Below are 12,849 nucleotides of genomic sequence, written 5' to 3' on the forward strand. Positions count from 1 at the left end.
TGCGAGAGTAGGTTGGTACGTAGCTTGTCACTTGTACAGTGCTAAGTTTGCAACAACGGGATGAGTAAGTACATTTGTGTAGGTATGTTGTCGGTCTCAGACATGCATGTTGGCTACGAAACAACTTGCATATATGCGTGATTGATTCCCATTTGTGGTCATGATGCTGCCGCCATTTGTGGGCATGATAGTGCCCCCTACATATATGCATCGATGGTTTATTTATTCTAAGTAGGGAGGCTAGGAGACGAATCCGTCAATGTCAGGGCAAAATTCCATTGGTGAGCCTCTACACACGGGAACTAATTAAAACGACTATACGTCTGTTTCCAAAGAAGAATTTATAGCAATTTGTCCGCCAGCACTGCACCCACGGCCGCCTCGCCGCCCTCTAACACACCCCAGTCATCCCTCTAACGCACCCCATCCCCGGCGTTCTAATCCAGCCCGGCCACCACCCCGACCATCAACTCTCAGGCGCCTCCTCGGAGACGTGTTGCTTTACATATAAAGCTGGGCCAAAGTGTTTTTGGGTAGCCCTCAGAGTCACCTCATCGGAGACACCATGGCCGAGCAGGAGTCCATGTCTACTGCAAGCAGGAGTCCATGTCTACTGCCTCCGGCTTGGCCTCACCACGGGACGTTGCAGCCTGCGGAGTCGTCTCAGTGCTGCGTCTCACCATCTTCTTTGGTGAAATCGACTGAGACCAATGACATTACTGTCTCAATTAAAGTCAACCTTTACTATACTCGCTTGTAGGAGATCATCGCTCAAAGGGTGTTCCTTTACTAGAAAAACAAGGGGGAAACAAAGTTCTGGTGATCGATCTAGTCACCAGCAGGTTGAAGAGAGCTCTAACAGGCCTTGGCGCGTCTGCCGTTCTCATGCAAACCAGGAAATATGTCTCGATAAAGGGAATATAATATCGCGAAGATACCAATTACACTCAGCCTCTGCACCAACAAGATGTCTAAAAACAACAAGGATGCACACAGCCAAGAAAAAAATAAAAAAAGAGAGATATAGAAAACAAAGACCCCGTCGCAATGATGAATCATTCGCCACAACAACACTATAACCACCACCGAAGACAACACCCGGACCGCACAAGATATTCTCCAAAAACGACGCCTCCAAGAAGGAAACAAAGCACAAGTGTTGTCGTCGCCCAATTAAACATCTTGAGTTTTCACCTTGAAGAAAGTCCGAGTTCACAAAACAATGCCTTCAACAAGGCCATTGCCAGGCAAAACCAGTGAAGGCCAGACCTTGGGTTTTCACCCTGGAATTCGCGACTCGGTACTCAAGGAGCACCACCCAAAATGCAGTCCACTTGTGCTGCCACCCCTCTTTCCAAGGTTGCTACTGCAAGTGACCAACACCCGACGCACAGGAAAAGCATGTGCCGCCATTCTTCATCGCCACCAAAACACCTCTCCACCACGACAAACCTCAAATCGCAGTCACCATGACCTTCTTCACCTCTGTCAGTACCATGAAAATCTATATCTAGACATGTCCCATGGCGTTGTCTAGAAAGCGAAGCTTTGTGTCACTCCCTCTTGAAGCCTCACTGGCCGAATATAAGGGAACGCACGACCGAATCGATTCCAATCTAGATATCTAGTAACACCTTGTGCCAAACGGTGGAATCATCGAGAGGAGGACCGGAACTCGTTGGTGTCTTGATCGAGGAGGCTTGTATGAAGCAGATTGACGACATGGCGCTCGAAAAACAGCAGGGCCAAACCACCTTTATTCAGGCCAAGCCCGCAGCCCCCACGCCGCTGGCCGGCAGCAGAGGAGAAGACGAACGTTGCTGACCCGCTGGTCTTCCGGCATTGATAGGGCGCACGATCGATCCGGGAAGCATTGCCCGCTCTGGAGCTTAGTTGATCGGCGTGCGCACGGGCAAGAGAGGCACAAGCACACACCGTATAGGAATAGTAACTTCCTACGGTTTTGGTCCTTGTACTCACGCTGACTGAGGTGTAACACGTACAGCCATCCTCGATCGGACTCGAGAAACGCTCAAATTCATGAAAATACGTAACAATGCTTAAATGGGTGGTTTCGAGTTGGTGACTATGTGCATTAATCCAGGTGGGTCGTTCTCTGTTCCTTGCGAAAATCCTCCAGTTGCGCTCTTGGTAGATGTTTCCACATGACATAGAACAACAGACGCCCCAGACACTTCGTTCATCCTTCCCTGTTTCTCGGCACCATATATAAGCATGGTGTCCCACCAATCCTTAGAGAAAGAGTAGATTCAAGTGCCTCTCCGCATCCATCTTCGAGTAAGCCGAGAACAACCTAAACTACGATCAAAATTTTGTATGTTCTATTCTGAGAATGAAAATGTTGGGCACCTGCTCTGTAACTTACGGGTTGCAATACGTCTAGGGCATGTTCTCTCTGAATTCAATTTTTTCGATGCAGGATTGGTGTAGGTATCTCAGTCTATTGATCATCGCTGCACGAACCCTAAGGTTTCTACTCTGAAAATCGCACATCCGGCTGCTATTCAGTTCACGCGGTGCCTCTGTAGTCCGGAATGCTCTTGGTTTTCAGGGGCCAAGGTTGTGTCAAGCATAGAAACGAGCTGGGGCAAGGGTGGTCAAGTTACTAAAGCAGTGAAAGCCTCTCTGCAAACCATCTTCGTCCCTAGTCGACAACTGCATCCTGATGCTAGAGCGGAAACGGGGCGTACTCCAGCGCATTGCTTGGAGCTGTAGACCGCCACCAGACCCGGAATCATCCAACTCCGGAGTATAATTAATTGACCTAAACTATGATCTCTGGCACCTGTTCCTGTCATGCAACTCCATCCTGTCGTCGGACGTTGGGGGTATGACAGTATGTGTGGGTAACTAGCTAGCAAGTGGATCAGTAGCGAGTCGCCGCCATCGGCCATTGCTGTGGTTATTTATAGCTACCAGCTGGTTAGGGGATTGGGGATTGGGGATTTTACAATTCACCCCTGCAGAACGCGGGAATCATTCATTGAAGCGCGGGAAGATTAACTGGAGCACACAACCCGACAAAAGTATGAGGTGTCATGTGTTATCGCACACGTGTTAACATAAGGTAACGTATGTGTAACTTACTAATCATCGCACACGAGTACTCGCATACGCATCGTGTGCAATACTCCTAGCCACCGCAAGCAACTAGTTTGCATTTTTAAAGTTTTCACAAGAATTAACTGTAATAATCATCTGTGTTATATTTTCTCATCGCAGGTTGTCCGTCTGTGTTATATTTTCTCATGGCAAGCGGCGTGAAGACACACGGATGAGGTAACCATGCCAGGTGTGGACGACGGCCGCCTTGGTGTACAGGATGTCGTACAAGAGTGAGAGCTCCTTCTCCACCTCAAAGTGAATATTTTTCTGCTTCTATCAAGGTCATGATCGTCCGCGTCGACCGACGAAGAGTCAGACATGGCGCGCTTGCAGAATGGGAGCATTTGGTGTGCGACCATCAGGGCTTCCTCATCCAGTAGCAGATGATGACATCCCATTGTGATCAGGGAGTCTGAGCAGGATGTGATTGGTTTCTTCTCCTTTTTTTCTCGAGCTCCTGATGTTGGCCAGGTTGCCTTGCCAGAGTGCAAGTGCCCTCTCCATATACTTGGCAGCACCGATGACGAAAATGATGATGGACGCCAGGATCAAAGAACCCCCGCCGCCGCCGCCACTACGGATGTACACATGCTTGTACATGGCATAGCTGGTTCCCCAATCCGCGAGGCGACCGTCATCCCTTCGCGCCGAGAGAGCACATTGTCCTCCACGGAGAGCACACTGATGTTGTCCGGACCGCCAAGATGGCGCAGGAGGAACGGCGCCCAGAATGCAATCCGCTGTTTCCTCGGTGATGGATCGAACAGGGAAAGATCGCTGAGGGCATAGGGTGCGACCCAGCTAGCCAGCTGGTAGGCCAGCCAAAGGATGAGCATCAGCACGCCGGAAGCTTTACGCCGACCAATATTGGCGAAGAGGACGAGGACGAGGAAAAGATGCACGGCGAAGCTCAAAAGGACCGCTGCCGGGATCTCCGATAAATTTAACAACTGCGCCATCCAGTTCGCCCATCATTCACTACCGGAATAACCTTATATGCCTACGGCCATATCTATGCCGACGGCCTAGCGAATACCGTCGGCATAGAAAAGCCGTCGGCATAGCTTCATCTATGCCTACGGCAGCCGTAGGCATAGATCGATGTATGCCGACGGCCTTACTATGCCGACGGCAGCCGTAGGCATAGTTAGGCCGTCGGCATAGAGGTGGCCCTGGTGGCTCGGGGACAGACGGCGGGCTGACGCCGTCAAATCTATGCCGACGGCCCTGACGGCGGCCGTCGGCATAAATATCATCTGGTTTTTTTACTAGGAGCTGCCACGTGGCAGAGCTATGCCGACAGCAAAGCCGTAGGCATAGTTATCCATCTATGCCTACGGCCTTGCCGTAGGCATAGCCCCGCCACGTGGCGCCTCCTGGTAGCCCCGAGAACTATGCCTACGCCGTAGGCATAGATATCATCTGTTTTTTATTTTAAATTATTTTTATTTTTTAAAAGTTAAAATTTGAATAATTTAAATCTAACTTATCTAAACTTAAACATACACAAATTATACATCGACTTGGGGTAGGATTTTCCATAGATTATGAATATCCAGTTTGTTTTTATTTTTGAGTATGTTAGAAATGTGACCTCGTGTACTTTTGCATATATGTCCTTATACTTTGTTAAAAGCATAAGTAATTGATACTTGGATCGATTTTGACAAATTTTATATGGTTTTTTAACAGAATCTTGAAAGGATTATGTTGCTATACTATGTTTCAAATTTGAACTAACTTAAATCATGTTTGCTTCAAATTTACAGAAAACACCATTTTGTTTTGAATTTTTTTTGTATATTTTGAGAAAAAAAAAACCTTCGGGGGGTAGCAATGCCATCAGAGCATCGCGCTGGGTCCTCATACATGTCTTAAGGTGTGGTGGCGCGTATAAAGAGGCAATACGCGGCTTCGGTGTGAGGTCCTCCCCCCTCACGGACGGCAATGAAATCGAAGTAATCCCTCTGCGGTTTTGGCGTTGCATGAAATAGTTCTGAACACTCGGAGATTGACCAATTCATGAAATTTTTACATAGTGCAGACACATGTGATATAATAGGTGCGGCAATTTCTTATATTTTTTAAAGATGCAAGAGTATGTGAAAAACCCCCCACTACGGATTGTTCTTCGCGTGTCTACGAGTGTGGCCAGGGGCCTTCGGGGGCTAGCCATGCCACCAAATCTTGCGTTGGCTCCTCTTACATGTCTGGAAGTGTGCTGTCAGGTGCAAACACCCGTCATGCGGCTCCGGAGTGTGACCCCCTTCACGGAAGGCGCTGCCGCCAGCACTTGGACGGGGGAAACAGTCGCGCCGGGTCGACACGAGGGGGGTCTGATGGTGGGTTGGGCCCAGACCTTGTTCTGAAATGTTCCTATGGGCTGACCTATCACAATCAGGTGGAAAGGTCCGTTGGTCAAAGGCCGTCCGGTGTAAGTCAAAGGCCTAGATCTCCGGGTCAACGGGGCTAGGGTAAGGCCGGTCGGGGGCCTTCGGGGGTAGCAATGCCACCAAAACTTGCATTGTGTCTTAACATATATATACAAGTGTGATGGAGGGTTGAAATAGCCAACAGAGCAACAGGCAGCACACTTCCTTCACAAAACCGAACACGTTCTTTCTCGATAACCAAATACTACCTTGGAGATGGTGTAGTTTACAAGCGGCCTCCTGTCAGGCTTCTATGAAATATGCTCAAACTTTTACAAGGGCCATATGACTACACCGTGCCAGGACCCGAGGATTTCCGGCATCGCATGATTTCCCGTGGATTTTAACGGCTAGATCTGGCATGCTGCCGAGGTACATTCACCCTATGGTGGTGGGCCTGCCCCTCCTTTGGTTGCACTAGGCCTACACATACCGCAAAGACATCATATGTGATTTAACAAAACACTTCTGGACATCATTTCAGGTGGTCGCCGTGCAGATCTGCAATTTCCCGCGTTGAAACCCTACGGATGCAGTAAATGTCTCAAATATTGCATGCGGTCCCGAAAAATGCCATGTACTGGCATGTGTCATGCAATGGCCCCCTTTGAGAGCACGAGAAGTTTCGAGGTCAACGGAGCAACGGGCAACGCACTTCCTTCACAAACCGGACACGTTCTCTCTCGATAGCCAGATACTACCTCGGAGATAGTGCAGTTTACATGCAACCTCCGGGCAAGCTTCTACGAAACGCGCTAAAACTTTCACCGCACCCTACAAGGGCCATATGATGACACCATACCAGGTCCTGAGGATTTCTGGCATCGTATGATTTTTGGTCGATTTTAACGGCTGGATCCGGCATGCCGCCGAGGTACATTCGCCTCTCGGTGGTGGGGCATGCCCCCCTTGGGTTGCACTAGGCCTACACATACCGCAAAGACATCATATATGATTTGAAAAAACACTTCTGGACATCATTTCAGGTGGCCGCCGTGCAGATCTGCCATTCCCGCATTGAAACCCTATGGATGCATTAAATGTCTCAAATATTGCAGGCGGGCCCGAAAAATGCCATGTACTGACACGTGTCATGCAATTGCCCCCTTTGAGAGCACGAGAAGTTTTGAGATCAGCGGAGCAACGGGCAACACACTTCCTTCACAAACTGGACACGTTCTCTCTCGATAGCCAGATAGTACCTCGGAGATGGTGCAGTTTACAAGCGACTTCCGGTCAGGCTTCTACGAAACACGCTAAAACTTTCAGCACACCCTACAAGGGCCATATGACGACACCATGCCAGGTCCCGAGGATTTCCGGCATCGTATGATTTTTGGTCGATTTTAACCGCTGGATCCGGCATGCCGTCGAGGTACATTCGCCCCCCGATGGTGGCGCCTACCCCTCCTTTGGTGCCGTCGTTCGATGCTGAGGGACGTCGCACGTGTCTTCGTCGACGGTGACGGGGAAAGCCGAAGAGATGTTCCGTGCGACTGTCCGTAGGTCCCCGTCCGGACTCATAGTCGTCATACCAGACGCACCATTGCCCGATCAATTCCCTCCCCACCTCACCTCACCATCTCCTCTTCGCCGCCCTCCTCTCCCGTCACGGATCGTCGATGGGCGGTCCAAGAGGGTAGAAAAAAATAGAAGAAAAACAAAAGGGAGAACACAATTGTATGAGCTTGGTTTCTATTGGTGGAAACGTTTGTGCCACGGATCGATGACGTGGCGCATATCCATCCATCTATCCATCTAGCTGTCCACCCCACAACCATCCATCCATCCATCTAGAGAAAAGGAGAAAAAAAAGAAAAAGAAAAAAGAGCCCACCCAACCCCTACCTCGCTCTCTCCCCACGAACCTCTCTGTCTCTCGCGACTCCTCTCTCCCCCACGAACCCCTCTCCCTCGCCACCGCCACCACCCACGCCGGCCGGTTCTGGCGAGCTCCGGCGGCGCGCAGCACGCCCCCGAGCTCCCCTAGGTCCGCTCCACCTTCCCCTCCGTCCAGAATCGGCGCTCCCGTCCTCCACCGACCCCGTGGCTAGCTAGGGTTTCGACCGCCACCCCTAACATTGCCGGGATCAGCCAGATCCGGCGACGGCGAGGCCAGAGCTCGACGGATCCGTTACGGGCGTGGCGCAGGTACGTCCTTCCCCTCTTTCCTCGCCCGGATCCACCCTCCCCACCTCACCTTCTCCTTTCCTTCCCTTGCTGCAGGTCACCTTGGTGCGGTCTGGACGGCGGCGACGGCAGGAGGGCGCGTCCTTCCTACTCGAGGAGGCGGAGGACGAGGGGCGCACCTAGCTGGCCGCCCTGTCCTGCTCGAGGAGGCGGGGGCTGCCGAGCTCAAGCACGGCCACGACGACCCACCTCGGCAGGTAGCACCTCCATCTCCTCCGCCTCCTGCCTCTGCTCACTACTGCTGCTGCTAAGTAGAGGAATATGTGATGCAGTGCACCACACGAAGCTGGCTATATCCTTCACCGGTAGCTAGTTTGATCTATCCTGACGGACAAGCTAACATACATAGCAGTAGTTGCTTTTTTTATCATTCCCCTACCGGCCAGAGCACAACGTACACACACACAGAGAGGAAATCTCTAGTTAGCTTTTTTTAAGTTTGTCCTCTAATTTGTTATTGGCCATAGGCTCGTGACAATCTCTTTTTTTCTTTGTTGATGCTTACGATCAATTCCATAATTTACTAGTGTATAAGTATATAGCCCCTAGCCATGTCTACTTCCAGTCCTACTCGGACACACATATTCACATGTATTCTGCACGTACGCGTGGAATCACGTTCAAGGGAACTTTAGCACTACTTTACAATGTACATGAAGAATCGGTTTACTCCAATTGACAAGTAAAGTACACTGGCCTAGTTGGATCCTGTGACAAATCCTGTGACAAATTCACATCCTAGGCTTGATTCTTGGCCGAGCCAGCTTTTACTTCAATTGACTGCATGATTAAAGTATAGATATAGATAGTATATTTGTACTGGTATGATGAACAAGAGCTTCCAGTTAATTACATAATATTGGTGATGTAGTTTTACTTGCTGTGTATGCTTGCTTAGTTGTCCATCGGGCCGCTCTCTTGTATCGTTTGAGTGCGCCAATTAGTTCGGCCAGCCTCTATGATTTATTATGTAGCTTCTGGAGTGCTTCTATCTATATTTGTGAAAAATTCGACCCAACAAAAAAAATGTTAATCAGTCCGCTCTCTCAAAGTTGAGTTTAGGCTGCTGCATATGAATGTTTTTTTTCTTAGTTTGGGTGCTAGGTACTGATAGAGTTGGTGTATCCATAGATAGCATACACTTGCGCATTTTTTTGAGTTCTTCTGTTGCGAATGAGAACAACCATCATGGACCTCCTCTGTTTTCAAGCAGCTTGCTTCTCCATGTATGATTTATGCAGCATATACATCTTGCTCCTCTTTTATCAGTAGCAATGGAAGTTGATGAAATTTAAGTGTCGTGTTGTTCTAGAGATGCAGGGAGGGAGGGACGTCCATGGATTGGACTGGAAGGATTGGATGCAAACCAATGCACATGAGGAGGAGAGATGGAAGCCAGGCCATGACCTAAAGGTCCCTGCCGTGAACCCTTTCCCCTTCCCGTGTATAATCATGCTCAACAAATACTTGATATGATTTTGGTTAATCTTCAATTCAGCCCAGCTAGCTGTTGTAGTACTTGCTTGTCTCCTTCCAAATGTTGCCCTAGTCCGTTGAGTTTCTTATTGCTCCAGGTAGTATTGTTATTTTTCTGCTCTGCGATTTGGTTTGCATGGTTCCAGGCTCCCAGTCTACCGCTTTTGTTGCTGTGATGTCGAGCTCTGTTTTCTTTATTATGACAAGTTGCAAAATTAGTAGTGGGAAGTAAACTTTTGTTAACTTGTTGGCTGAACGAACGGAACTACTGTTATATTTGATTTGTTGCTCAACTAGTGCTGCAATGATGGAACCGATGATTGTGCATGATGCATCCATCCATTCTATTGGAGAGGCTAGCATCACATATCCTATGCTTTTGTTTCTCCAGTAGAGCCTTGTGAGATTGATGTGTCTGCCACCGTCCTCGAATGGTTGTTCAATAATAATGGTCCTAGCTAATTACTAGTATGCGCTGCTGCTAAAACAACTTGCTCCTCGTTTGATTTCAAGGATGTTGTTGGTGCTAAAGTAGCAACAACAACGACAACAACCATGCTTTGGTTCCCCAAAATTCAGATTGCACTTGCATCTCTACATACACACACATATGAATATGCACCTCGGTTTGGTTCAGTTTGCATATTTACATTTGCTTTAACTTTGACTGAAACTATCTTGGTGACACTTGCATCAATGGTGTGTTCTGCCCTTGTAGATGTCCTTGGAGAAGATGGCCATTGGAGTGTAGGGGAGAAACAACCTTGTCCTGCTCGAGGAGGAGGAGGAGGACCACCCGAGCTCGACGACGACACGGCAACAGGTAGCGCTCGCCTCTCTCCCAAGGTGAAGGTCTGATCCGCCTGTTTAGATGGTCTGTTCTCGTCTTATGCATGTGAGGGGAGAAGAAAGCCATTGGACTGAATTATATCTGCATGTGAGGGGAGTGATCCTTTTGGTAGATGCAGAGTATAGATTCACAAAATTCACCACATGAGCGTACTACCTATATCCAAATTCTGGATACCACTTGCATCTTTTGTATGTACACATGAAAAAGCATGACGGTTTGCTTCAGTTTGTATGTGTCCAATTGTTTTTTACTTTTGACTGAAACTATCTATCTTGGTGGCACTTGCATCTCCTGTACATACATACATATGAATCAGCACCACACTTTTCTTCAGTTTATATGTGTCAATTTTTTTTGGTTGAACTTTGACTGAAACCAACTGGATGGCACCTCAATCTGTACATACACATGAATCAGCACCACCCTTGGTTCAGTTTTGTATGTGTTCATTTGTTTTTACTTTGACTAAAGCCAACTTGATGACACTTGCATCTTCTGTATATACATATATACATATGAATCAGCACCACTCTTTTTCTCTTTGAAGCTTGCCTTGAACAACTGATGCTTGATAGATACAACCGAAACTGGAGCATCTCTGTACTGTATGTATTAGTAGTATTGTTCGGTTCAAGCACCAACATGACAAGTTATCTTCAGCAAAAGCAATAATTTTCTGCCTTTTTAGTTTGATGCCCCTATTCTAGGCGATTTTCTTTTGGTAAATTCAATGTATAGATTACATATTCATCCTCATATGTAGGATCTTCGGTTTGTTATACTGACTGTATGCCACCTCCATCGTTGCAGCCTTGTCTCCCCCACCACCGCCCCTCGGCCTCCTATAATGTTGTTGTGGATTCTTAGAATGGAAATGTTATGTACATAAAAAATATACGATGGTCTGTGTTTACAAATCCATGGCTGTTGAATCATGTCTGTATAAGCATTTGTAAATAGCTAGCCTTGTTGGCTAATCTTTTTTTTGGTTCTGGTCAGCAAGTATGCCGACGGCAATGCTTTAGGCATAGATGGCTGTCGTGACACCAGGGGCGCGCCACGTGGCAGGGCTATGCCTACGGCATAGCCCTGCCGCCAGGAGGAACCGGGGGATGACACGTGGCACGGCTATGCCTATGGCAAAGCCGTCGGCATAGGTTCCATCTACGGCAAAGCCGTAGGCATAGCCCTGCCACCAGGAGGCACCAGGGAGTGCCACGTGTCAGAGGTATGCTGATGGCTCGGCCGTCGGCATAGATTTCCACCTATGCTGACGGCCAAGCCGTCGGCATACCTCTGCCACATGGCTTCCCGTGAATCGTCAGCGCTTTTGACGGCACCGTCCGTTGCCGTAAGGCGAAAAACACTGCCGACGGCTAAACTATGCCAACGGCTGACGCCCGGCCGTCGGCATAGGCCCCTATGCCGACGGCTATACTACGCCGACGGTCTGACAAGACTACGCTGACGTGATCTACGGGCCTATGCCGACGGCAGCCGTAGGCATAGATCTAGCTAAAACAGTCAACTGCAATTGCACATCTTTTCTACTACAGCTGCACATGCACCTTCAGTAAAAATATAGGTGAATCAGCAATTATCTATTCCATTTTATTGTTTTGCTAGGCTTGAAAAAAAAAACTGTTCAGCATGTCTAGAAAGCAGGTAACCACTATCATGTCCAGAAAGAATTAGGATAAATAGTCATCAAACCTGTGCATAGCCACTGGGATTGGAGATCAGTTGCCTGAGAACTTGCAGAAATATTGCTACTGTCACGTTACAAAACAAGTGCCATGTGCCTTTGTCTTCGCCTATGTCATAGCCTTGGCAACCTTGGTCATGTCAACTAGGTTTGCCACTCATAAGCGTCACAGCATCCACCACCATCATGGTTCTCCTCGTGAAACTGAATTTGTACAAGCTACTCATACAAAGCTGCGCACTGACCTTTTTTGCATCACGGAAGGCTTGTTCGATCTGATGGCCGGCAACCTATTCCAACGAGAGCACGCAACATCAGACATCCATGGATCTTGGTGACGATGGTTGTGGCATTCTTGTTTGTACTCACACTGCTCATAACATTTTTGGTGATGCAACTGCGAAGTAAAAAACATATGCATGGCAATTCTGACGAAACGGTATAAGAAGGGAGCATAGTGATGGCCTGCTAGCAAAAGAAAGCTCTAGATGGCAACGCAAATACCTGATGTTGCTACGAGTCGTACTGGCGAGTGCCTCATTTCAATGCCAGCCTAGATGCTCCAGGCAGAGTTTGGCAGAGCAAGCGAACAGGAGCTAGCGAACAAGGTATGCCTACTAGCTTTCTGTCCACTTTCAACAAGTATCCAAAGAAACTAAGAAATTAAGAACACTGATGACAGCGAGGACCACATGTGAGGGTACACGCTCGATGCACATATTTTCAAGGATAATCCATTATAAATGAGATGAGATGCATCAATACAATCTCAAACATGAACATGCATCTGGACACCAGACCATTGTGTGGTACTATAATTGACTTGAGACCATGGTACCTAGTGTACAAGCTGCATTCAGTCGACCAACAATACTATAAAATAGAAAAAAAAATTAGACGAAGTAAATAACACAACTCCGAGGGGTTACATCCTCCTCCCGGGTCCTCCCCACACGCGATCGGGGGGAAACCCTAGGGCGCTGCCGGCCGGGGCCCCCCTCCCTCCGTCTCCCTCCCTCGCTGCCGCCCGTTCGTGTCGTCGAGCGAAGCCCGCCTGGTGCCGGCGGC

The 12,849-nt window shown here is 48.5% G+C and overlaps 1 long non-coding RNA gene across 3 annotated transcripts; it reads left to right on the forward strand.

Annotated features, from left to right (window-relative positions):
- The first annotated feature begins 7,379 nt into the window (after positions 1 to 7,379).
- Positions 7,380 to 11,277, forward strand: LOC123048218 (uncharacterized). 3 transcript variants are annotated; one of them, XR_006423254.1, is made up of 5 exons: positions 7,380 to 7,708; positions 7,784 to 7,944; positions 9,060 to 9,160; positions 9,942 to 10,046; positions 10,840 to 11,277. It is a non-coding gene; the product is annotated as an uncharacterized lncRNA (long non-coding RNA). The 3 variants fall into 3 exon arrangements; XR_006423253.1 differs by having other exon boundaries at positions 10,887 to 11,277; XR_006423252.1 differs by lacking the exon at positions 10,840 to 11,277 and having other exon boundaries at positions 9,942 to 10,409.
- The last annotated feature ends 1,572 nt before the right edge of the window (positions 11,278 to 12,849 follow it).

This window comes from Triticum aestivum, chromosome 2D (genome assembly GCF_018294505.1).
Source record: "Triticum aestivum cultivar Chinese Spring chromosome 2D, IWGSC CS RefSeq v2.1, whole genome shotgun sequence".
Classification (NCBI taxonomy): domain Eukaryota; kingdom Viridiplantae; phylum Streptophyta; class Magnoliopsida; order Poales; family Poaceae; genus Triticum; species Triticum aestivum.